Source organism: Trichechus manatus, unplaced genomic scaffold (assembly GCF_000243295.1).
Source record: "Trichechus manatus latirostris isolate Lorelei unplaced genomic scaffold, TriManLat1.0 scaffold00130, whole genome shotgun sequence".
NCBI lineage: Eukaryota > Metazoa > Chordata > Mammalia > Sirenia > Trichechidae > Trichechus > Trichechus manatus.
Genome location: NW_004444066.1, coordinates 6,404,683 through 6,428,115, shown reverse-complemented (window position 1 = coordinate 6,428,115; position 23,433 = coordinate 6,404,683). Strand labels below are relative to the sequence as shown.

The following is a 23,433-nucleotide window of genomic DNA, read 5'->3' as shown; positions in this document are numbered from 1 at the left end:
GTTTCGTAGGGTTGTTTGTTCTTGCCCAGCCTCTATTCTTTCATCTCTAAAATGGAAATAATAATATCTGCCCTATAAAAGAGTTGAGAGAATTAAAGGAGCATGAACCCAGTGGCACAGTAAGCTATCACTAAATGTTAGCACTCAATATAGTTGATGCTCCTTGAAGAGGGAGACACACCCCACAGGATCCCGCTTATCAATGCAGTGGCTAACATAGGCTGGAAGAGGAGAAGGAACCTCCAGGCAGATCTGACTACTTCTTTCTTGCTCCATGGCTTTTGCTTGAACTTTTGTGAAGGCTCTTATTCCACTCTTTCCTGGTAGTCTGCATGTCTGTCTTTTCATATAAACTGAAGCTCGAGAGTCTTAGTAGATGTTGTATCACCAGTGTCCAGCACAGTGCCTGGCACACATTGAGTGTGGAACAGAATTAGTTCAAATTACAGTTCTAAATATCTCCAGGTGTGGCATCAGGCATCAAGGAAAGGGGAAAGAAGACCCTTTAAATGAGGATTCTTTCACTTCTAAATACAGAAACCCAATGTAAATTGGCTTAAGCACAGGTAAATGAAAAATCCAGGGGTGGGGTTGGCTCAAAGGATGCCACCAGGACTCCCCTCCATCTCTTAGCACTGCTTTCTCTTGTTGGCTCCATTTCAAACAGACTCTTCTCCTTTGGCTAGCAAAATGGCTGCAACAACTCCCAGCTTCCAATCCCACAGGAAAAAAAAATTAAAGGTTTTTGTCCCAGCAGAAGACTCAGTACAACTCTAATGTGGTCATGTGTCTGTCTCGGAGCCGATATGATGTGATATACTGATTGGCTTAGACCTGAGTTGCATACCTCTTCATGAGCTGGAGGTGAGAGCAACTCCCCTTTAACCTCATGAATTGAGATTGGAGTTTGGATGAATTCTCAGTGTTGGTATTGCATGGTAAAAAACCACACATCTACTACAAAAACCAAGGTCTAGTATAGGAATATCCTCTCATTCATTTAGCTATCCATCCATTCATTCATTCACTCATTCATGTATGCATTAACATTTATTGAGTGGCTCCAATGTGCCAGACACTGTGCTAAGTACAGGGAATATGGAAGTGAATAAGCCAGACATGTTTCCTGCCCTCTGATATGTAGTGCCGTTGGTTAAATAATTAGAATTCTTAAGAAAGCTTGGCCCAGTCCTATTAGAACCTATTCCACATGATACAGGATCTAGTAATTCATTTTTAAAGGCTTTAATCCATTTATTTATTTTAGGTTACAGTGAGATGGAACCCTGGTAGCGCAGTGGTTAAGCACTGGGCTGTTAACCAAAGGATTAGCGGTTTGAAGCCACCAGCTGCTCCTCTGGAGAAAGATGTGGCAGTGTGCTTCCATAAAGATTACAGCTTTGGAAGCCCTATGGAGCACTTCTACCCTGTCCTATAGGGTCGCTATGAGTCTGCATTGACTAGATGGCAACAGGATTGGTTTTTTGGTTTTTATAGTGAAATATATATTCTGGGCTATTGAAAAAACATCTGATACCCACAGATAATAATATTCCCACAAGTGAGGGTAATCCTTAATTCCTTGTATGGCATTTTAAAGATTATAAAATCCTTTACATACTCTCATTTATTTGTCACACTATCACCATTAGATAGATATTATTATCGTCTCGTTTTACAGCTGGGGAAGCTGAGGCTTTAAGAAAAGGTGAAGTGATTTGCCCAAAGATTTACAGTCAACAAGTGGTCAAGTCAGGACTTGAGCCCAGTCCAGTTCTCTTTCCACTTCAGTGGTATTTTTCTCGACTGTAGGACCCCTCCTAGTGGCACAGGGATAAGGCGGCAAAATACATGGTTTCACAAGGTGAGAAATTCATTTCTGTTTCAATTCTCCTTCAATCCTTGTAATTCAAGGGCAAAGTCTCATATCTATGCTAATATGTATGTCTTCAACACCTTTCACTTCTCTCGCTCTCAACCAAGGAAGTGCAGGACTCAGGTTCTGAACCTTTGACAGGCAAAATCGAGGGAGACAGATGGTAATAACATCATTTTGCTTTATTTAGGACAAACGATATTGGTTCTCCATTTAGGGTTGAGATATCAAGTTTCCCTTTGAAATAAATTTACTTTTGAAATTAACAAAGTGTTGATTTAAAAATAAATACTAAATAAGTAATAACATAGATGGTTTGTGGCTATGTGCACGTCATGAAAACGATACCCAAATCACTGCAGTCTGGGAATACTGCTTAGACCAAGCGAGTAGGCAAGAGGCTCCTGGAAGGGAAAGTACAGGACTTTTCTCACTTTCTTGTCCAGGGAGGAGGAGAACTGAGTTAGCTATTGCACTCCACGTAGACATGGTTAAGATCCTCTAAGATGTGGTTTTCAAGCCAGAATTCACAGTCTGGTGCTAATCCAAAATGACATTTCCAAATCCTTTGAGAAAAGAAAAAATAAGGACTTTTTGTATGTTAGTGCAAGAATGCTAACTGCTCGTTCTTAGGTAAGAATGTAGTTTATTCTGGAATTATGTCCCTATTTCACTTTTTTATTTTTGGTATGGGTGCATGTACGTTAAAATGCTCACTCTTTAGTGATTAGTTGATGATAGTAGATGGCCATTTTTTTTTAATTGTGGCTGTTTCAATATCTTTACTTGGCAAAACAAAAAAGCTGTTTTATGTATAGAGACCAAAGTCTATTAGTGGTTACCAGGGGTGGGAGGGAGGGGGAAAGAGGTGCATGGGAAGCACTGAACTTCTGTTAAGGGTGATGGAAAAATTTGGAAACGGATAGTGGTGATGGTTGCACAACATGATGAAAGTAATTAATGTCACTGAATTGTACATGTCAAACTGTTAAAACGGCAAATCTTTTGTCTTATACACACACACACACACACACACACACACACATATACATGTATACACACTCACCACAATAAAAAAAAAATTAATTAGAAAAAAAGCTGGTATTGTATCTTGACAATCTTCCCCCAACACACACACACACACACACACACACACACACACACACAATTTTTTCCTGTATATTACACAACCTTTATTCTAAGAGACTTCAATTGCAGGAAACAGCTTGCCTTCTGTTGTTAGAGGAAAAAGGTATTGATAGGCCTAGCATTATAATTGTGGTTACTAGCAATGCAAAACAGCAAGCCATAAATCCTTATTGAACTCAGGCACTGCTGTTTACCGTCGAAAAGATCCTTCTTTCTCTCCAGTGTAACTAAATAAAGATGAGAGATTAGAGAAATAAGATAGCTGTTGAATTAAAGAGGAAAAAAGTTCAAGTTTCAAGACAGCTGTTACACAGATAGGCAAACCAACCAACCCGCAAACTCCCAGACCAGTATGTAGCTCTCAGTGACCTCACAGACCATGTCATTCAATGACAGCCCCCTCATATGCTGATGGTGGAAGTGTAAACTGGTGTATCAGGCTAACTCTTTGACCTAGCAATTTCTTTTTCATGAATTTGCCTGAGAAAATATCATAAATGGACACAAATAATTAATTTTAAGAATGTTCATCAAAAACATCTTTTATTATAGTGAAAAACTAGATACAACTTAAACATTGAACACTAAGTGATTGGTTGGGTAAATCACGGCACTAGGATATTGTAAATATATAAAAATATGATGTAGAAAAATATTCACTATTATGCAAAGATTTGAAGAATGTATTGTTAAATCAGAAAAGCTCAAAAAGCTAAAAGAGTGAAACACATATAGAACATTGGGTAAGGTAGGATTTCATTTTTATTAAAAAAACTGGTATAATACATCTGGGTGGTAGTATTATGGGTGGGTTATATTTTCTTCTTGTTGTGTAAAAGTACTTTGTAAAATGTACAGTGAAAATGTATTACTTTTACTTAAAAAAAAAAAGGCATTTCTTTAAATTGACCCCACTTAATCTGTTTAAAATGGGTCACCAGCCATACTTACAAGCTTAAAGGTGTGTATTTGTGGACTTGGATTTCACAGTGCAGACGTGCTTCCCCTAGAACCGAAGGGAGACACTAAACCTCTCTGCAAACTCTTTGTAGATTCCCATCTGTGACTTGATAAATATTTGATGCAGTGGCCAGTCAACATCCCTACATTAGTGAAACTTCTGCCCAGGAGCAACTGCACAGCTCTCAGCTATGAGATGGGAATAAGTTAAAAAGAGCATATTCATTAGCCACTTCAAAGGGTTTGGTTTTTTTAGCTGGCAATTTTTGCAGACTGGATTACTGGCCCTGCTGTCTACTGCGTGATGACCAAAAAACATACTCTTGCAAGGAGGAGCCTGCTTCTTCCTTTAACGTTTTCTTTCCTTTGTGTTCACAGCCTAAGAGGCAAATGCAGCATGAACCCTCCTCCCCGCCCCCTGCCTCCATTTGCCTTGGTTAAACAGCTGTAAATATCTGAAGTGAGTTTAGGATCTGCCCGGTAACTTTGATGCACAAAACCTGGAGCCTGGTTCCTGTGTCTGATGTAGTTTTGTGCAATGCGATGGACCATATGTTTTTTTCTACACGTCCATGGTTAAAATTGATAACTAAAAAGTGAGCATTTGTGTCCCTGAATATCCTGAGTTGACAAGTAGCGCAGGTAAACAAAATATAACAAGACCAAGAAGGGACCTGGAACTAGCTGAAATCAATCCCAAGTACAGGGGCTTTAAAGAAGGACCTGGGCAAACTCCTACTCATTCTACAAACCTCAGTTTTGATGTCACTTCTTCCTGGAAGCCTACCAGGATCCATCCATACTGATCCAGGCTTGGTGCCCCTCCTCTGAGCTCCCAATATATCTGTGCTTCTCCTGTATTATAATAACCTGTTTGTTTACGTCTCTTCCCAGTAAGCTGTGAATTCAAAAAGACAGTCCTGTACACCACGACTTTTCTAAGCGCCATGGTGTTGGGCACTTAGAAGAGTGCTGAATAGATATTTATTGAATTGAGCACAATTTTGTCTTGAAATTACTGCTGCCAAGAACTTAGAAAATTGAGGATCATAGGGCATCAAATTTGGAAGGTTCCTCCATTCATTGCTTGAAGCCCCTTCCTCTACAGTTCTCCTAGCAAGCAGTTGTCCAGTCTCTGTTTCCACACCTCTAGTGACAGTGAGTCAGCTTTCCTTCAGAGCAGTCAGAGATAGACTTTGGAATGACTGTTGTTAGGTGCCTTCAAGCCAGTTCCGACTCACAGGGACTCTTTGTACAATAGAATGAAACACTGCCAGGTCCTGTGCCATCCTCACAAGCTTTGCTATGTTTGAGCCCATTATTGCAGCCACTGTGTCAGTCCATCTCATTGAGGGTCTTCCTCTTTTTCACTGACCCTCTACTTTCCCAAGCATGATGTTCTTCTCCAGGGACTGGTTACTCCTCGTAACATGTCCAAGTGCGTGAGATGAAGTCTAGACATCCTCCCTTGCAAGGAGCATTCTGGTCATAATTCTTCCAAGACAGATTTGTTCGTTCTTCTAGCAGTCCATGGTATATTCAATATTTTTCGCCAATACCATAAGTCAAAGGCATCAATTACCCAGTCTTCATTATTCACTGCCCAGCTTTTGCATGCATATGAGGCGATTGAAAATGCCATGGCTTGGGTCAGGCACACCTTAGTCCTCCAAGAGACATCTTTGCTTTTGAACAGTTTAAAGAGGTCTTTTGCAGCAGATTTGCCCAATGCAATGCATTGTTTGATTTCTTGACTGTTACTTGTATAGGCATTGATTGTGGATCCAAGTAAAATGAAATCTTGACAACTTCAATCTTTTCTCCATCTATCATGATGTTGCTTATTGGTCCAGTTGTGAAAATTTCTGTTTCCTTTATATTGAGGTTTAATCCATACTGAAGGTTGTAGTCTTTGATCTTCATCAGGAAATACTTCAAGTCCTCTTCACTTTCAGCAAGTAAGGTTGTGTCATCTGCTTAATGCAGGTTGTTAATGAGTCTTCCTCCAATCTTAATGCCACGTTCTTCTTCATATAGTCCAGATTCTCAGATTATTTGCTCAGCATACAGACTGAATAAGTATGGTGAAAGGATACAACGCTGATGCACAGCTTTCCTGATTATAAACTACGTAGTATCCCCTTGTTCTGTTTGAAAGACTACCTCTTGGTGTATGTACAGGTTCCTCATGAGCAAGATTAAGTGATCTGGAATTCTCATTTTTATGTTATGATCCACACAGTTGAATGCCTTTGCATAGTCAGTAAAACACAGGTAAATGTTTTTCTGGTATTCTCTGGTTTCAGCCAAGATCTGTCTGACATCAGCAATGATATCCCTTGTTCTACACTCTCTTTTGAATCCAGCTTGAATTTCTGGCAGTTTCCTGTCAATGTACTGCTGCGACTGTTTTTTAATTATTCTCAGTGAAATTTTATTTGCGTGTGATATTAATGATATTGTTTGATAATTTCCACATTCTGTTGGGTCACCTTTCTTTGGAATGGGCACAAATATGGATCTTTCCTAGTTGGTTAGCCAGGTAGCTGTCTTCCAAGTTTCTTGGCATAGACAAGTGACTGCTTCCAGCATTGCATCCGTTTTTTGAAACATTTCATTTGGTATTATGTCAATTCTTGGAGCCTCATTTTTTACCAATGCATTCAGTTCAGTTTGGACTCTTCCTTCAATATCATCAGTTCTTGATCATATGCTACCTCCTGATATGGTTGAACATCAACCAGTTCTTTTTGATATAGTGATTCTGTGTATTCCTTCCATCTTCTTTCCCTCCCCCACCAAGATTCATGTTTTATTTTATTTTTTTAAATTCTTTTTATTGTACTTTAGATGAAAATTTACAGAATAGTTTCTCATTAAACAGTTAGTACTCGTATTGTTTTATAACATTGGTTAACAGCCCCATGACATGTCAACACACTCCCTTATTGACCTTGGGTTCCCTATTACCAGCTTTCCTGTCCACTCCTGCCTTCTAGTCCTTGTCCCTGGGCTCTTGTGCCCCATTAGTCTCGTTTTGCTTTATGGGGCTGTCTAATCTTTGGCTGAAGGGTAAACCTCGGGAGTGACTTCATTACTGAGCTAAAAGGGTGTCCGGGGGCCATACTCTCAGGGTTTCTCCAGTCTCTGTCAGGCCAGTAAGTCTGATCTTTTGTGAGTTAGAATTTTGTTCTACATTTTTCTCCAGCTCTGTCCAGGACCCTCTGTTGCGATCCCTGTCAGAGCAGTCAGTAGTGGTAGCTGGGCACCATCTAGTTGTACTGGACTCAATCTGCTGGAGACTGTGGTAGTTGTGGTCCTTAGTCCTTTGGACTAATCTTTCCCTTGTATCTTATTTTCTTCATTCTCCCTTGCTCCTGAAGTGGTGAGACCAGTGGAGTATCTTAGATGGCTGCTCACAGGCTTTTAAGACCCCAGACGCTACTCACCAAGGTAGACTGTAGAACATTTTCTTTATAAACTACTTCTATCTTCTTTTGATGCTTCCTGTGTTGTTCAGTATTTTGCCCATAGCGTCCTTCAATATTGGAACTCAAGGCTTGCATTTTTTCTTCAGTTCTTTCAGCTTAAGAAATGCTGAGCGTGTTCTTCCCTTTTGATTTTCTAATTCCAGGTTTTTGCACATTTTGCGATAATACTTTACTTTATCTTCTCCAGCTGCCCTTTGAAATCTTCTGTTCAGCTCTTTTACTTCATCATTTCTTCCATTCACTTTAGCTACTCTATGTTGAAGAGCAAGTTTCAGAGTCTCTTCTGATATCCATTTTGGTCTTTTCTTTCTTTCCTGTCTTTTTAATGACCTTTTCCTTTCTTCATGTATGATGTCTTTGATGTCATTCCACAATTCGTCTGGTCTTTGGTCATTAGTGTTCAGTGACCTCAAATCTATTCTTGAAATGGTCTCTAAATTCAGGTGGGATATACTCAAGTTGTACTTTGGTTCTTGTGGACTTGTTTTAATTTTCTTCAGCTTCAACTTGAACTTGCTTGTGATCAATTGATGTTCTGCACTTGACCCCTAGCCTTGTTCTGACTGATGATATTGAGCTTCTCCAGCGTCTTTTTCCACAGATGTAGTCGATTATCAAATTCGTGTGTATTCCATCCAGCAAGATCCCTGTGTGTCATGGATTGAATTGTGTCCCCCAAAATATCTGTCACGTTGGCTAGGTCATGATTCCCAGTATAGTATGATTATCTACCATTTTGTCATCTGATGTGATTTCCCTATGTGTTGTAAATCCTATCACTATGATGTAATGAGATGGATTAGTGGCAGTTACATTGATGAGATCTACAAGATTAGATGGTGTCTTAAGCCAATCTCTTTTGAGATATAAAAGACAGAAGTGAGCAGAGAGATATGGGGACCTCATACCACCAAGAAAGCAGTGCCAGGAGCAGAGCGTGTCCTTTGGACCCAGGGTTCCTGCACAGAGAAGCTCCTAGTCCAGAGGAAGATTGATGACTAGGGCCTTCCTCCAGAGCTGACAGACAAAGCCTTCCCCTGGAACTGACGCCCTGAATTTGGACTTCTAGCTACTAGACTGTGAGAAAATAAATTTCTCTTTGTTAAAGTCATCCACTTGTGGTATTTCTGTTACAGCAGCACTAGATGACCAAGACAATGTGTATAGTCGATGTTTGTGTTGTTGAAAAAAGGTATTTGCAATGAATATGTCGTTGGTCTTACAAAATTCTATCATTCCATCTCCAGTGTCATTTCTGTCACCAACGCCGTATTTTCCAACTTTTCAATCCTTCTTCTTTTGTTTCAGTTATCTTCTGAGAGCACAACCAACAATAAGTACAATCAATGTTAGTTGTTCAACTGGATTTTGCCCTAACACAATCTAGTTAAATTAGCTATTACTAATTTAAAAAATTGTATATATAAGTTCTTCTCTCACTTTTAATCCTAAATTTTGAATTCTCCATTTTTTATATGATCATTTGTTTTATTAGTTTTTATCCATCTTATATGTTTGACCATTGTGGCATCAGATTTGAAGATTTTTGCTACTAGAGTAGAAAATTTTCCATTGATGTCTGTAAATATTGTGCTGTTGCTGTCACACAAAGTTTGGCTAAATATGGGACACCTAATATTCTCTTGACTATAATAGCAATATTTTATATCAGTATTTACTTATTTCCTTGTTTCTTGTTGATTGCTTATGATTGCTGCAGGCTTTTTTCAGTTCTAGTATTTGCACATGTTATTTTTTTGGGAGGAGAGTTCAGGTAATATTTTGGGTACTTTAAACTGAGAACCTCAATATTTCCCATCACAAATACCTTCACTAAAGCTGATTTTGAAGACTGAAATGTGTCTTTCAACTTAGAATATAAAAACTAGTTTCTACAGTTTCTTTCTCCATTGAAAAGAATATTAGTATAATATAAAATATTACATTTTCTGCCATATGTATCCATTGGAAAATTCATAACAATGGTTGAGCATTTGACTGCTAACCAAAAGGTCAGCAGTTCAAATCCACCAGCCGCTCCTTGGAAACCCTAAGGGGCAGTTCTACTCCGTCCTTTAGGGTCACTATGAGTCAGAATTGACCCAACAGCAACAGGGTTTGGTTATGTGAATCAACTTATGATTTTTTTTGGAAACAGTCTCATGATTCCAGAAGGATGTGACAGAATTTTTCCAGGATCACCATCCAAGAAACAATAAAGCTTCAGAGTTTTCATCTTTCTTATCCAAGTTGCCAATTTTGTTAATGTAATTTTCTTTATCTTCTTATGGGCAGGCCAGAGTTGCATTTGTTTCTTGTAGGTTGTGAATTTGATATAAGAAATAATCTTTTTCATTGTCCTTGTTTTGATCAGGAAAAAAAAAAAAATTAGTAAAGAACATCAAGTTACAGGTTTATCTGACCTGTTCAAGTTGTGGATTTGTTAAGAACACTTTTCTTGCTCATTTTCAATGATCTGCTCCTATAACTAAATCTTCATTAAGAAGATTTGTGTTTGTAAATTGTATGAGGATCATGCTCAAGAGAAGCCTGCCTATTTTCATTGTGTGCAATTAAAAAATAAATTTAAGCAGACCACTTTTGAATATTTTCTAATTTTTATTTTCAGCCCTTATTTTCCTGAGCTCATTTTCATATTTTATAGTTGTATCCTGATCTAAACTTGTTCACATCCTCAGTGATGTAAGCAATTAAGAGATAAAAGGTAATCATATTCAAAGGGTTCCAAATTTGAACATATTGCATCAAAAAGTGTAATTAAAGTAAATGTTAAAATATTAAAAAATTAAAATAATTTTTCCTATATGGTCTCAGAAGTTTTCTTCTAAAATATTCAAAATTATCTCTGAAAATTAAAGAGCAAAATATAAATTATAATTAGTGAACACTAAAATTTAAGTAAAAATTATTTAAATAAAGTGTACATTTTATTTTAGTTTTTAAATTAATTAAAACTTACTAAATATTTTTATAAGCATATAATTACTTGCAATTCTTACATTCAATGTCCATCAGTTACTAATGAAAAGAATTGGTATTTTGCTTCATGCTTCTAGCATGTTATGTCTAGACTACATATGAACAAATTTAGAATAACATAATTTACTAATGTTCTTTGGCTGCCACGTGTAACTGTTGCAAATACTGCACTAATTTGTAGGTACTTAGAGGCCCACAATTGGAACTGGAAGAAAGTAAGAAAATGGATGCTCGCACTCCTGGGAAATGATACTTTATTATGCAAGAATCTATAGCATTCATGACATCTGAGAGGAAGGATTTGACAAGTTAATTAATTTGTCTTTTCTCTTTCCTGAATGCTTCCACAGCTCGAATTCTCCCCACACTTCCAAGCAGTGTCCTTCTGTGATGTTGGCAGCAGCACAACCCACAATTCTTCATGGCATTTGGAAAAGTCACCTTTAATTTCCAGGACAGAGGGCAAGAGATGTGGAGAAGAATTTCCTGTGGCCTGAATGGTGTTAATCACCAGAGTGGATGTTTTGGGTCAGCAAAGGGCACTCGATCCCATATATTCTTTAATAAATTTACTTTTTTATTATGTGTTTGTGATTTTCAGACTCTAACACGTGAAGTCCAAGGTAGGAGCCCCTCTTGACCAAGTCTCAATTAAAAAAAAAAAAAAACCCAACACTATTTACATATACAATCCGTATGTATAAAGTAGAAATGTGTCCCCCACACAAATACCTGAATGTATCACCATGCAAGCAGTTTGACTTTTATTTTTCTAGACATATATATGCTAACACACACACATATACATTTTTATATATAATTTTAAATATGTATATAAATGAGATCATAATTTAATAACTTTGCCTACAGAAAGGGAGAAAATATTTGGTAACCGTATGTTATCGACTGAATTGTTTACCCCACAAAATATGTGTTGTAAATACTAACCTCCTGCCTGGACTTTGGGAATGGGTTGTCTTTGTTATGTTAATGAGACAGGATTAGTGTAGAAGGTGTGTTTTAAGTCAATCTCTTTTGTGATTGTCATGGATTGAATTGTGTCCCCCCAAAATAATATCTGTCAACTTGGCTGGGTCGTGATTCCCAGTATTGTATAATTGTGTACCATTTTGTAATCTTCTGTGATTTCCTTATGTGTTATAAATTCAATCACTATGATCTAATAAAATGGATTAGTGTCAGTTAAACTGATGAGGTATACAAGATTGGATACTGTCTTAAGTCAATCTCTTTTGAGATATAAAAGAGAGAAGTGAGCAGAGACACATGGGAACCTCATACTACCAAGAAAGCAGTGCTGGGAGCAGAGCTTGTCTTTTGGACTTCAGGTTCCTGCCCAGAGAAGCTCCCAGACCAAGGGAAGCTTGATGACACAGACCTTCCTCCAGAGCCAACAGAGAAAGCATTTCCCTGGAGCTGATGCCTTGAATTTGGACTTGTAGCTTACTGGCCTGTGAGAGAATAAACTTCTTTTTGTTAAAGCCATCCATTTGTGGTATTTCTGTTATAGCAGCACTAGATGGCTGAGAAAGCGACATAAAAGAGATTAAACAAGCACATGAGAGAAGCAGAGATGGGTTAAGATTGATGCCAAACCATATGGAGATCGCCAGGGAACCAAGAAACAAGCTGAAGAGATAAGGACCTTCCCTCAGAGCCAACAGATAGAGAAAGCCTTCCCTTAGAGCCAGAGTCCTGAATTTGGGCTTCTAGTGTCCTGTGAGAAAATAAATTTTTGTTTGTTAAAGCCACCCACTTGTGATATTTCTGTTACAGCAGCGTTAGATAACTACAATAGAATTTGGTACCAGGAATGGGGTGCTGCTCTAACAGATACCTAAAATGTGGAAGCGGTTTTGTAATTGGGTAATGTGTGGAGGCTGGAAGAATTTTAAGGTATCTAATAGTAAAAGCCTAGATTGCCTTGAAGAGACTGTTGCTAGAATTATGGACATCAAAGGCAATTCTGGTGAGGGCTCAGAAGGAGGTGAGGAGAGCTACAGACAAAATCTCTGTTGTCTTGGAGAATACATATGGTGCCAGCAATAGAATGTTGCTAGAAATGTGGATGTCAAATGTGCTTCTGGTGAGGCTTTAAAAGAAAATGATGAACACGTGATTAGACAATAGGGCAAGGGTGATGCTATTTATGCAGTGGCAAAGAACTTGTCTGAATTACGTTCAAATGTTTGATGGAAGATAGAACTTCTGAATGATGAACTTGGATATCTGGCTGAGGAAATTTCTAAGCCAGATCTTAAAGGGGCCACTTGGTTTCTCCTTGCCACTTACAGTAAAATGTGAGATGAAAAAGATGGACATAAAAATGAACTTTGCGAAAATAAAAACAACTTAAAAATTTGGAAAATTCTGTTGTACAAACTAAGGACAGGTGTCCTAGAATGTTCACCAAGGACGTGGCTCCACAATCTTTTGTTAAAGAGATTAAGCCTGTGATTGATGGGTCTAACCAACTACCACAGCAGAAAACCCAAAAGTTTAGACTGAAGGGGACAGAGAAAGAATGAAAGGAAAGAACGCTGTCTGCTTCTTGGAATTCTATAGTCAGGAAACAGGCCAACTGCTACATCTGCCAACTGCTACATCTGTTGTCCTCCAAGAAAAGAAAAGGACCATCCTTAGAGTAGCTCGGAGATCAGCAGAACTGCTGGAAGGAGCACAGGAAGCAGGTCCTTCTCAGTTGTAAAGGGTGGGGCCACAGTCCTCTGGATCTAAAAGGGTGGGGCCACAGCCTCCTAGGTTTCAAAGAGTTGGATCTTCACCAATTCTGCTCTGGAGTGTGGGGCTGTTGTTAAGGTGTGCCAAAAGTATGGGAACCAAAGCTGAGGGGGTGGGACTGTTATGCTCAAGGGCAGAAAAACAGGGTCTGCCAGGGCCAACAGGGTGGGGTGGCCACTCAGATGGACTAGGAGAATGGGGCCATCTAAAGCCGAGGGACAGAGTTGCTGTCTCAGTGGGCCTCGAAGGCAGAGTTGAAGCCTAGGGCCTGGCAGTCTCCACACAGAATCCAGAGAGTGTGATCAGCGTCCAGAGTCTGGAGGGCAGGGCCATTGCCTAGATGATCTCAGAGAACAGAGGATTATTTTTAAGCACTGAGATATAATGCAAATTGTTCTGCTGGGTTTTGCACTTGCTTGGTGCCCGTCATTCCTTCTTTCCCCCCAATTTCTCCCATTTGTAATGGGAATGTCTACCTTTTGCCTGTTCCACCATTGTATTTTGGAAAAAGATAACTTGTAGTCTAGATTTCACAGGTTCACAGATGAAGAAGAATTTTGCCGCAGGATGGAATACGCCTAAAAGTCTCACCCATATTTGATTTAGATGATTCTGAAGATGAGATTTTAGACTTGGAGTTGATTTAAGACTTTTGGGATGATGTGATGGGGTAAATGTGTTTTGCATGTGAGGACATGAATTTTGGGGGGCCAGAGGATGGAATGTTATGGATTGAATTGTGTCCCCCAAAAATATGAGTTGTGAATCCTAATTTCTATGCCTGTGGATATAATTCCATTTGGGAATGGGTTGTCTTTGTTATGTTAATAAGGCAGAATTAGTGTAGGGTGTATCTTGAGTCAATCTCTTTTGAGATATAAAAGAGATTAAACAAGCAAGCTAGGAAGCAGAGGTGGGGGAAGAGAGATGTCAAGTCACATGAATATTGCCCAGGAGCAGAAGCTAAAAGACACAAGGACCTTCTCCATTACTGACAGAGAGAGAAAGCCTTCCCCTAGAGCCGGAACCCTGAATTCGGACTTCTAGTCTCTTAAACTGTGAGAAATAAATTCTTGTTTGTTAAAGCCATCCACTCATGGTATTTATGTTAAAGCAGGCCTAGATAACTAAGGCAGCAGATAATGCCTTAAAATAAATAAAAGGTGAAAAGGAAAAAAAATTAAAAATCTAAGAGCAATGAAGAAAAAGTTAAAAAGGATTCAAGAAACCAGTGGATATAGAAGTTAAGCAAAGAATATCAAACCTATGTTTAATGGTGTTGTTGTTAGGTGCCCTCGAGTCGGTTATGACTCATAGCAACCCCTTGTACAACAGAACGAAACACTGCCTGGTCCTGGAATATCCTCATAATTGTTGCTGTGTTTGAGCTCATTGTTGCAGCCACTGTGTCCGTCCGTCTCATGGTCTTCCTGTTTTTCGCTAACCCTCTTCCTTACCAAGCATGATGTCCTTCTCCAGGGACTGGTCCCTCCTGATAACATATCCAAAGTACATGAGATGAAGTCTTGCCATCCTCGTTTCAAAGGAGCATTCTGGCTGTTATTCTTCTAAGACAGATTTGTTTGTTCTTCTGGCAGTCTATGGTATATTCAACATTCTTCGCTAACACAATAATTTAAAGGCACCAATTCTTCTTTGGTCTTCCTTATTCATTATCCAGCTTTCGCATGCATATAAGGTGATTGAAAATACCGTGGCTTGGGTCAGCTGCACTTTATTGCTCAAGGTGACATCTTTGCTTTTTAACACTTTAAAGAGGCCTTTTGCAGCAGATTTGCCCAATGCAATACGTTGTTTGATTGCTTGGCTGCTGTTTCCATGGGCAGTGATTGTGGATCCAAGTAAAATGAAATCCTCGACCACTTCAATATTTTCTCCGTTGATTATGATGCTGCTTATTAGTCCAGTTGTAAGGGATTTTTGTTTTCTCTATGTTGAGGTGTAATCCATACTGAAAGTTGTAGTCTTTAATCTTCATCAGTAAGTGCTTCAAGTCCTCTTCGCTTTCAGCAAGCAAGCTTGCGTCATCTGTTTTATATCAAAGGTTGTTAATGAGTCTTCTTCCAATCCTAGCCTTGTTCTTCTTCATACAGTCCAACTTCTCAGATTATTAGCTCAGCATATAGATTGAACCAATATGGTGAAAGGATACTATCCTGACGCACACCTTTCCTGATTTTAAACCATGCAGTATTCCCTTGTTCTGTTTGAACTGCTACCTCTTGGTGTATGTACAGGTTTCCTGTGAGCACAATTAAGTGCTCTGGAATTCCCATTTTTTGCAATGTTATCCATAATTTGTTATGATTCAAACAGTTGGATGCATTTGCATAGTCAGTAAAACACAGGTAAACATCTTTCTAGTATTCTCTGTCGTCAGCCAAGATCCATCTGATATTAGCAATGATATCCCTTGTTCCACATCCTCTCCTGAATCTGGCTTGAATTTCTGGCAGTTCCCTGTTGTACTGCTGCAACTGTTTTTGAATTATCTTTAGCAAAATTTTACTTGTGTGCGATATTAATCATATTATTTGATAATTTCTGCATTCTGTTGGATCACCTTTCTTTGGAATGGACATGAATATGGATCTCTTCCAGTCGGTTGGCCAGTAAGCTGTCTTCTAAATTTCTTGGCATAGACGAGTGAGTGATTCCTGTGTTGCATTAGTTTGGTGAAACATTGCAATTGGTATTCCGTCAATTCCTGAAGCCTTGTTTTTCACCAATGCCTTTAGTGCAGATTGGACTTCTTCCTTCAGTATCATTGGTTCTTGACCATATGCTACCTCCTGAAATGGCTGAATGTCAACTAATTATCTTGGCACAGTGATTCTGTGTATTCCTTCCATCTTCTTTTGATGTTTCCTGCATTGTTCAATATTTTGCCCATAGCATCCTTCAATACTGGAACTCAAGGCTTGAATTTTTTCTTCAGTTCTTTCAGCTTGAGATGCTTGCGTGTTCTTCCTGTTTGGTCTTCTAACGCATGGTCTTTGCACATTTCATTATAATACTTAACTTTCTCTTCTGGAGCCACTCTTTGAAATCTTCTGTTCAGTTCTTTTACTTCATTATTCCTTCCATTTGCTTTAGCTACTCTACATTCAAGAGCAAGTTTTAAAGTGTCTTCTGACATCCATCTTGGTCTTTTCTTTCTTTCTTTTCTTTTTAGTGACCTTTTTACTTTCTTCATATATGATGTCCTTGATGTTTTCCTACAACTTGTCTGGTCTTCAGTCTTTAGTATTCAATGCATAAAATCTGTTCTTAAGATCGTCTCTAAATTCAGGTGGGATATACTCAAGGTCATACTTTTGCTCTTGTGGACTTGTTTTAATTTTCTTCAGCTTCAGCGTGAACTTGCATATGAGCAATTGATGGTCTGTTCTGCAATTGGTCCCTGGCCTTGTTCTGAGCTTTTCCATCCTCTCTTTCCACAGATGTAGTCGATTTGATTCCTGTGTATTCCATCTGGTGAGGTCCATGTGTATAGTTACTGTTTACGTTGGTGAAAAAAGGTATTTGCAAGGAAGAAGTCATTGATCTTGCAAAATTGTACCACGTGATCTCTGGCATTGTTTCTATCACCAAGGCCTACCTATCCTTCTTCTTTGTTTCCAACTTTCACATTCCAATCACTAGTAATTATCAGTGCATCCTGATTGCATGTTTGCTCAATTTCAGACTGCAGAAGTTGGTAGAAATCTTCAATTTCTTTATCTTTGGCCTTAGCGGTTGATGCATAAATTTGAATAATAATATTAACTGGTCTTCCTTATAGGCATATGGATATTATCCTATCACTGACAGCATTGCACTTCAGGATAGATCTTGAAATGTTCCTTTTGACAATGAATGCAACACCATTCCTCTTCAAGTTGTCATTCCCGGCATAGTAAACCATATGATCGTCTGATTTAAAATGGCCAACACCAGTCCATTTCAGTTCAATAATGCCTAGGATATTGATGTTTATGTGTTCCATTTCATTTTTGATGACTTCCAAATTTTCCTAGATTCATATGTTGTACTTTCCATGTTTTGATTATTAATGGATATTTACAGCTGTTTCTTCTCATTTTGAGTCATACCACATCAGCCAATGTAGGTCTTGAAAGCTTTACTCCCTCCACATCATTAAAGTGGACTCTACTTTGAGGAGGCAGCTCTTCCCCAGTCGTATTTTGAGTGCCTTCCAACCTGAGGGGATCATCTTCCAGCCCTGTATCAGACAATGTTCTGCTGCTACTCATAAATTTTTCACTAGTCAATTTTTTTAGAAGCAGATCAGTAGGTCCTTCTTCCTACCTGTCTTAGTCTGGAGGCTCTGCTGAAACCTATCTACCATTGGTGACCCTGCTGATAATTTGAAATACCTATAGCATAGCTTCTAACATCACAGCAACAATACACAAGCCACCAGAGTAAGGCAAACTGACAAACAAGTGGTGGTATATATACTAAGGAACCACAAAAAAAAAAAAAAAAAGTAATGGAAATTAAAAGTAATTTAAATTTTAAAAGCTAACATTGGAGAAGTAAAAAATTTCCCATTAAAAAAAAACTTACTGAAATAAAAAGAGACTTGACACTAGTACCTGGGAAAATCAGCCCAGAATGACTAGCATTAAGACATATTTTAAAACAACTTCTAGGCTTTATAGGAAAAAAAAAATCATTTGGGCATCCAGTCAAAATATCTAGTCATTTAAATACGATTGTCAGTGGACTTTATTTGAGAAGACAGCAAGTAACATATTTGAGATACTCAAAGGGAAAACAAACAAATATAAGCCAAGGATTTTACGTATAGCCAAAATGACACAAATTGTTATGAACATGAAAGAACCAGAGATTAATGTTCCCATGAGTCCTTCTTGAAGAATTTACTAAGGAAAGAATTTTAGACAATGAAAATGGAACCACATTGGCATAAAGATATGGTGAGCATTAATTATATATTTACCTGTAAAACTATCATGGTTATAAAAAGAGTATATGCCATCCATTGAGATACTATATAACAATAAAAAGGGAAGAATGGCAAGAGAAATGAAAAATAGAATATGCTTGTTGATTGCTGTATTAGTTTCTTAGGACTACCATAACAAAGTATCACAAACTGGGTGGCTCATAAGAACAGCGACGTATTGTCTCACAATTCTGAAAGCTAGGAGTCAGTCCAAAATTAGGGTATCCACCATGCTGATTCCTTCTGAAGGCTCTGAGAGAGAATCTGTTCCATGTCTCTCTTTTAGCTTCTGGTGATGGCCAGTGATCCTTGGCATTCCTTGGCTTGTAGATGTATTACTCCAAATCTCTGTCTTCATATTCACATGGCTGCCTTCCCTCTGTCTCTCTGTGTCTATTCTTCTCTTTTATAAGGACACCACTTATATTGGATTAGGGCCCACCCTAGTCCAGTATGACCTTATGTTAACTGGTAACATCTTCAAAGACCGTATTTCCAAAAAAGTTAATATTCATAGGTACTGGGGGCGAGGATTTTAACATATCATTTTGGGAGACTCAATTCAATCCATAACAATAGCCTTATAATTACTAACTGGGGGTAAAAGAATATTTATTCAGGTCAGATGCTGGTGGAGAGGGAGGAGAGAGTAAAGAAGAAATTATTAGCTAGCAGAAAATAAAAAGAAGATGCAGGGACTAAGGTTATTTTAGCATTAATACAAAAGTAACCATTAAAACAAAAATAAAAATTTTGTATATACCAAATATATTTGAGACAGCAAATAAAATAGATCACATAGCAAAAAAAACTGACACTATAAAATATTTGCATATGCATAACATAAAACAATATGAAGTGAAAAAAGCAAGGGGCGAAGGAGTATACATAGTATACTACCATTCGAATAAGAAAGAAGACAAAATAAAAAATATATGTATATGTGTGTGTTTGTTTATTTTTGCAAATAAGAAAGGATAAACTAGAAACTAATAAAATTTATTATGTACAGGGTTGAAGAAAACTGTGTTACCTTTCTGTTATGGATTGAATTGTGTTACCCAAAAATATTTGTCAACTTGGCTAGGCCATGATTCCCACTAATGTGTGGCTGTACACCATTTTGTGAACTGACGTGATTATCCTATGTGTTGTAAATCCTAACCTCTATGATGTTAATGAGGCAGGATTAGAGGCAGTTATGTTAAAGAGACAGGACCCAATCTATAAGATTAGGTTGTGTCTTAAGCCAATCTCTTTTGAGATATAAAAGAGAGAAGCGAGCAGAGAGACATGGGGACCTCATACCACCAAGAAACAAGAGCCAAGAGAATAGCATGTCCTTTGGACCTGGGGTCCCTATGCTGAGAAGCTCCTCAGCTGGGGAAGACTGATGACAAGGACCTTCCCCCAGAGCTGACAGAGACAGAAAGCCTTCCCCTGGAGCTGGTGCCCTGACTTTGGACTTCTAGCCTCCTAAACAGTGAGAGAATAAATTTCTCTTTGTTAAAGCCATCTACTTGTGGTATTTTTATTACAGCAGCACTAGATAACTAAGACACTTACATATAATTTTGACTTTTGAGTGTGTTATCGTTTTACACATGTAAAAATTAAATTAAATCAACAAGGATGGGAAAACTCTAATATCGAATATAAACAGAAACGAATTTATTTCAAGTAACTTTTTAAAGAGATCTTTATTTTGTGGGCTATATTCTAAGTATTTAAAAAACTGCAAAAAAAAAATCTTGAGCATAATAGGTTTATTGTTGATATTGCTGGTATTGATATAGTAATTTGGATGCTACTGGGTGTATACTATTGTTCCATAAACCAAAAAAAAAAAAACCAAAAAGAACCACATGCGCGCGCACACACACGCACACACACACACACACATGCACACACACACACACACACGCGCACACGAAAACAAACCTGTTGCCATCAAGTCAGTTCTGACTCATAGCAACCCTATAGGACAGAGTGGAACTGCCCCATAGAGTTTCCAAGGAGCTGCTGGTAAGATTTGAACTGCTGACCTTTTGGTTAGCAGCCTGAGCTCTTAATCACTGTGCCACCAGGGATCCATTGCTCCATAGGAAGGAGCAAATGAGTAAACATATTGTATTGGTGAGAACCAGGGTTCTCACTGTGGGAGAAAAATGGAGATACAAATATGGACTGTGGCGGGAGGAGGGAGAGAGGGAGACAGGAAGAACCCTCTGGTCTTGTATTGGAGTTGGGGGATCAAGATAAATTCATAATTTTTAATAAAATATATTGCCTGGTTCTGTCCACTGAAATGGCAGAAAAGCAATGACACTCCAATAGCAATGTACACACCTACATAGTGTACATTGTTAGGTGATTGTTAAGAATTATTGATTGTTAAGAACTATTTCTCACTAAAATGAAAGACTCCTTGGAGAAATGGCTGATTCCAGGCCTGGATCAAGGAAAGTACCAGATGAGTCTGGAACTTCTTCTGCTAGAGAACAAACAAATGCTCAAAAACTGATGGACAGGTCCAGGTAAGTGCTTGTTTACCTCCTAGCAGCCCATCCCCACCCCATAAAGCTGTTTTTTTTTTACGAGGATTGCTTGCTACCACCAGACCCCTGTTGTTTTTAGATGCCAGGACCCTTTAAGGGACAATTATGTTTGGGCATCAAAGGCAGGGAGGGATTTGTGGTGAAATTCTTAGCTAGGTCTTGCTCAGCCAATGAAGTGCAGCATAGTTTTTTCCGACTGTGAAATTTAAAATAGGACAGGGGATATTTGTTTCATATACACTAGAGAAGGCAGATTGGTGAAGACTTTGTTGAACTTGAATCAGAAGATGAAGTCAAATTGACCCTGAAAAAGATAGAGAAATATGGGATACAAATATGTTGAAGTACTCAAGTCAAACAATGTTGAAATGGATTGTGGGTTGAAACATACTGGTCCAAATAGTCCTGATAAGGTCAATGATGGCTTTGTATGGCTTACAAGACTCTTCTTTGGATATTGCGAGGAAGAAATCATTCAGTTCTTCTCAGGGTTGGAAGTCGTACAAAATGAGATAATATTGCTCTTGGACTTCCAAGGGAAAAGTATAGGAGAGGCCTTCGTGCAGTATGCTTCACAGAAAATGGCTGAAAAGGCTCTAAAGAAATCCAGGGAATGAATAGGACACAGGTATATCAAAATCTTTAAGTGCAGTCAAGCTGAAGTTAGAACTCACTATGACCTTTCACATAAGCCTATGGCCATGCAACAGCCAGGTCCCTATGACAGACCCGGGGCCGGCAGAGGATATAACATCATTGGCAGGGGAGCTGGCTTTGAAAGGGTGAAGCATGGTGCCTATGGTGGAGGCTATGATAACAATAATGATGGCTATAGATTTGGGTCAGATAGATTTGGAAGAGGCTGCAGTTATTGTTTTTCAGGAATGTTTGATCACAGACATGGGGATGGTAGCTCCACTTTGCAGAGTACAACAGGACATTGTGTACACATGTGGTGAATACCTTACAGAGCTACTGAGAACAACAGTTATCATTTTTTTTTTTACTGCTTAACCCTGTGAGAGTAGACGTTGAAATTGGTCCTGATGGCAGAGTAACTGTGGCAGCGATGTCAAAAGACAAAGCAAATCTGCAAAACAGATACGTAGAACTCTTGGATTCTATAGCAGGAGCAAGTGGTGGTGTTTATGGTAGCCAAATAATGGGAGGCATGGGCTTGTCAAAGCAGCCTAGTTATGGTGGCCTAGCTAGCCAGCAGCTGAATGGTAGATATAGAGGCACTACGCTAGTCAGAAGAGCATGAGGGGGTAAGACCAAGTTTTACAGGAAAACTCCAGTGATTTTCAATCAAACATTGCATACGTAGCCACAGAGCAATGAACAGCAACCACTACAGTAGTGGAAGCAGCATCTATGGGAGTGACGTATTGCATGTCCAGCATGAGTGGTGGATGGGAAATGCAATTGATCCTGATCACTGACTCTTGGTCTACATTTTTACAGAAAAAACAAAACTTAAATTTAACAGTTTTGCAAAACAAGTTTATGATTTATGCTTACTTTGTAAGTTGAAATCAGGATTGTTTTTAAGATTTTAGGTTCAGTAATTTTGAACACATTTATCAAGGTGTAACAATGAAGCTTGAGTAAACTATAACTGTTAAACTATTTTCAGTGTTTCTCAAGTTAGTTATGTTGTAGGACGTACTAAAGCAGTAAAAATATGTAGGCTTAAGCAGGTCAATTATGTTAAATGTTGCTCTTATATCACATGACATTGAGCGCTATTTGGATGCATGTTGAAAGATAAGCTTTTTTGTAAAACATATATAGGAGCTGTGTCTACCATTAAAAGTGAAACATTTGGCGTATTAATTCTAGTCTCATTTAATAACCTGTAAGGCATATAAGTTTAAGCTTTCTTTAAAGTTCGTGGGGAAAATTAAAACACAATACCGACACTTTAGGATTTGGTCTTGGTGTTTGTATGGAATTCTGAGGCCCCTGTTGAATCTTCCGTTGTAGTGTGATTTCGTTTTAGGTGTATTGAACTTGTCAAATAAATCTTCCTTTTAAAAAACAAAGCAAAACCTAATAGAGATATGTCAGAAGGATAGAGTTTCCCGCTGGCTAAATCTGAGACAAATTGAGAATCAGAAAGAAAATGGATACAATGAATAAGCTGAGTTCATAATGATACTCAACAAAATTAAAAACTGAGTGTGAAGGAAGAGAAAGCTCTCTTTCTTAAATAATAGAATGCTAGCTAATAAGTGTAGAAACAATGATTTTTGGGATTGCCCATATAATATCTGATTCAGTAAGGATTATTAGTGGATGCTAAACTATTGGGTCAAAGTTGTTGGGGAATAAGATAGTCTCACATTCTCAAATATCTCAAGATATTCTCACATCCCATAGATTACTTATTAATTATGAAGGGAGAAAAGATGCCTTTACAATGGAGAAATCTGTCAGACAGCACCTTAGTCAACTGATGAAACTCCTTGTCACCAATAATAGATCACACTGACATCATGCGCCTCTTGTGATATGCTGAAAAGGATCCAACCTCACTTGAGTAATATTCTTGCTAAAAATCTTTAACTAAACCTAATTCTGAGGCAATAATCAGACAATACAAGTTGTGGAACATTCTATAAAAGGACTGGGCTGAAAGTC

At 38.3% G+C, this 23,433-nt stretch overlaps 1 pseudogene; it reads left to right on the top strand.

Annotated features, from left to right (window-relative positions):
- Nucleotides 1–20,899: 20,899 nt before the first annotated feature.
- LOC101354706 (heterogeneous nuclear ribonucleoprotein H-like) lies at nucleotides 20,900–22,131 on the top strand (annotated as a pseudogene).
- The last annotated feature ends 1,302 nt before the right edge of the window (nucleotides 22,132–23,433 follow it).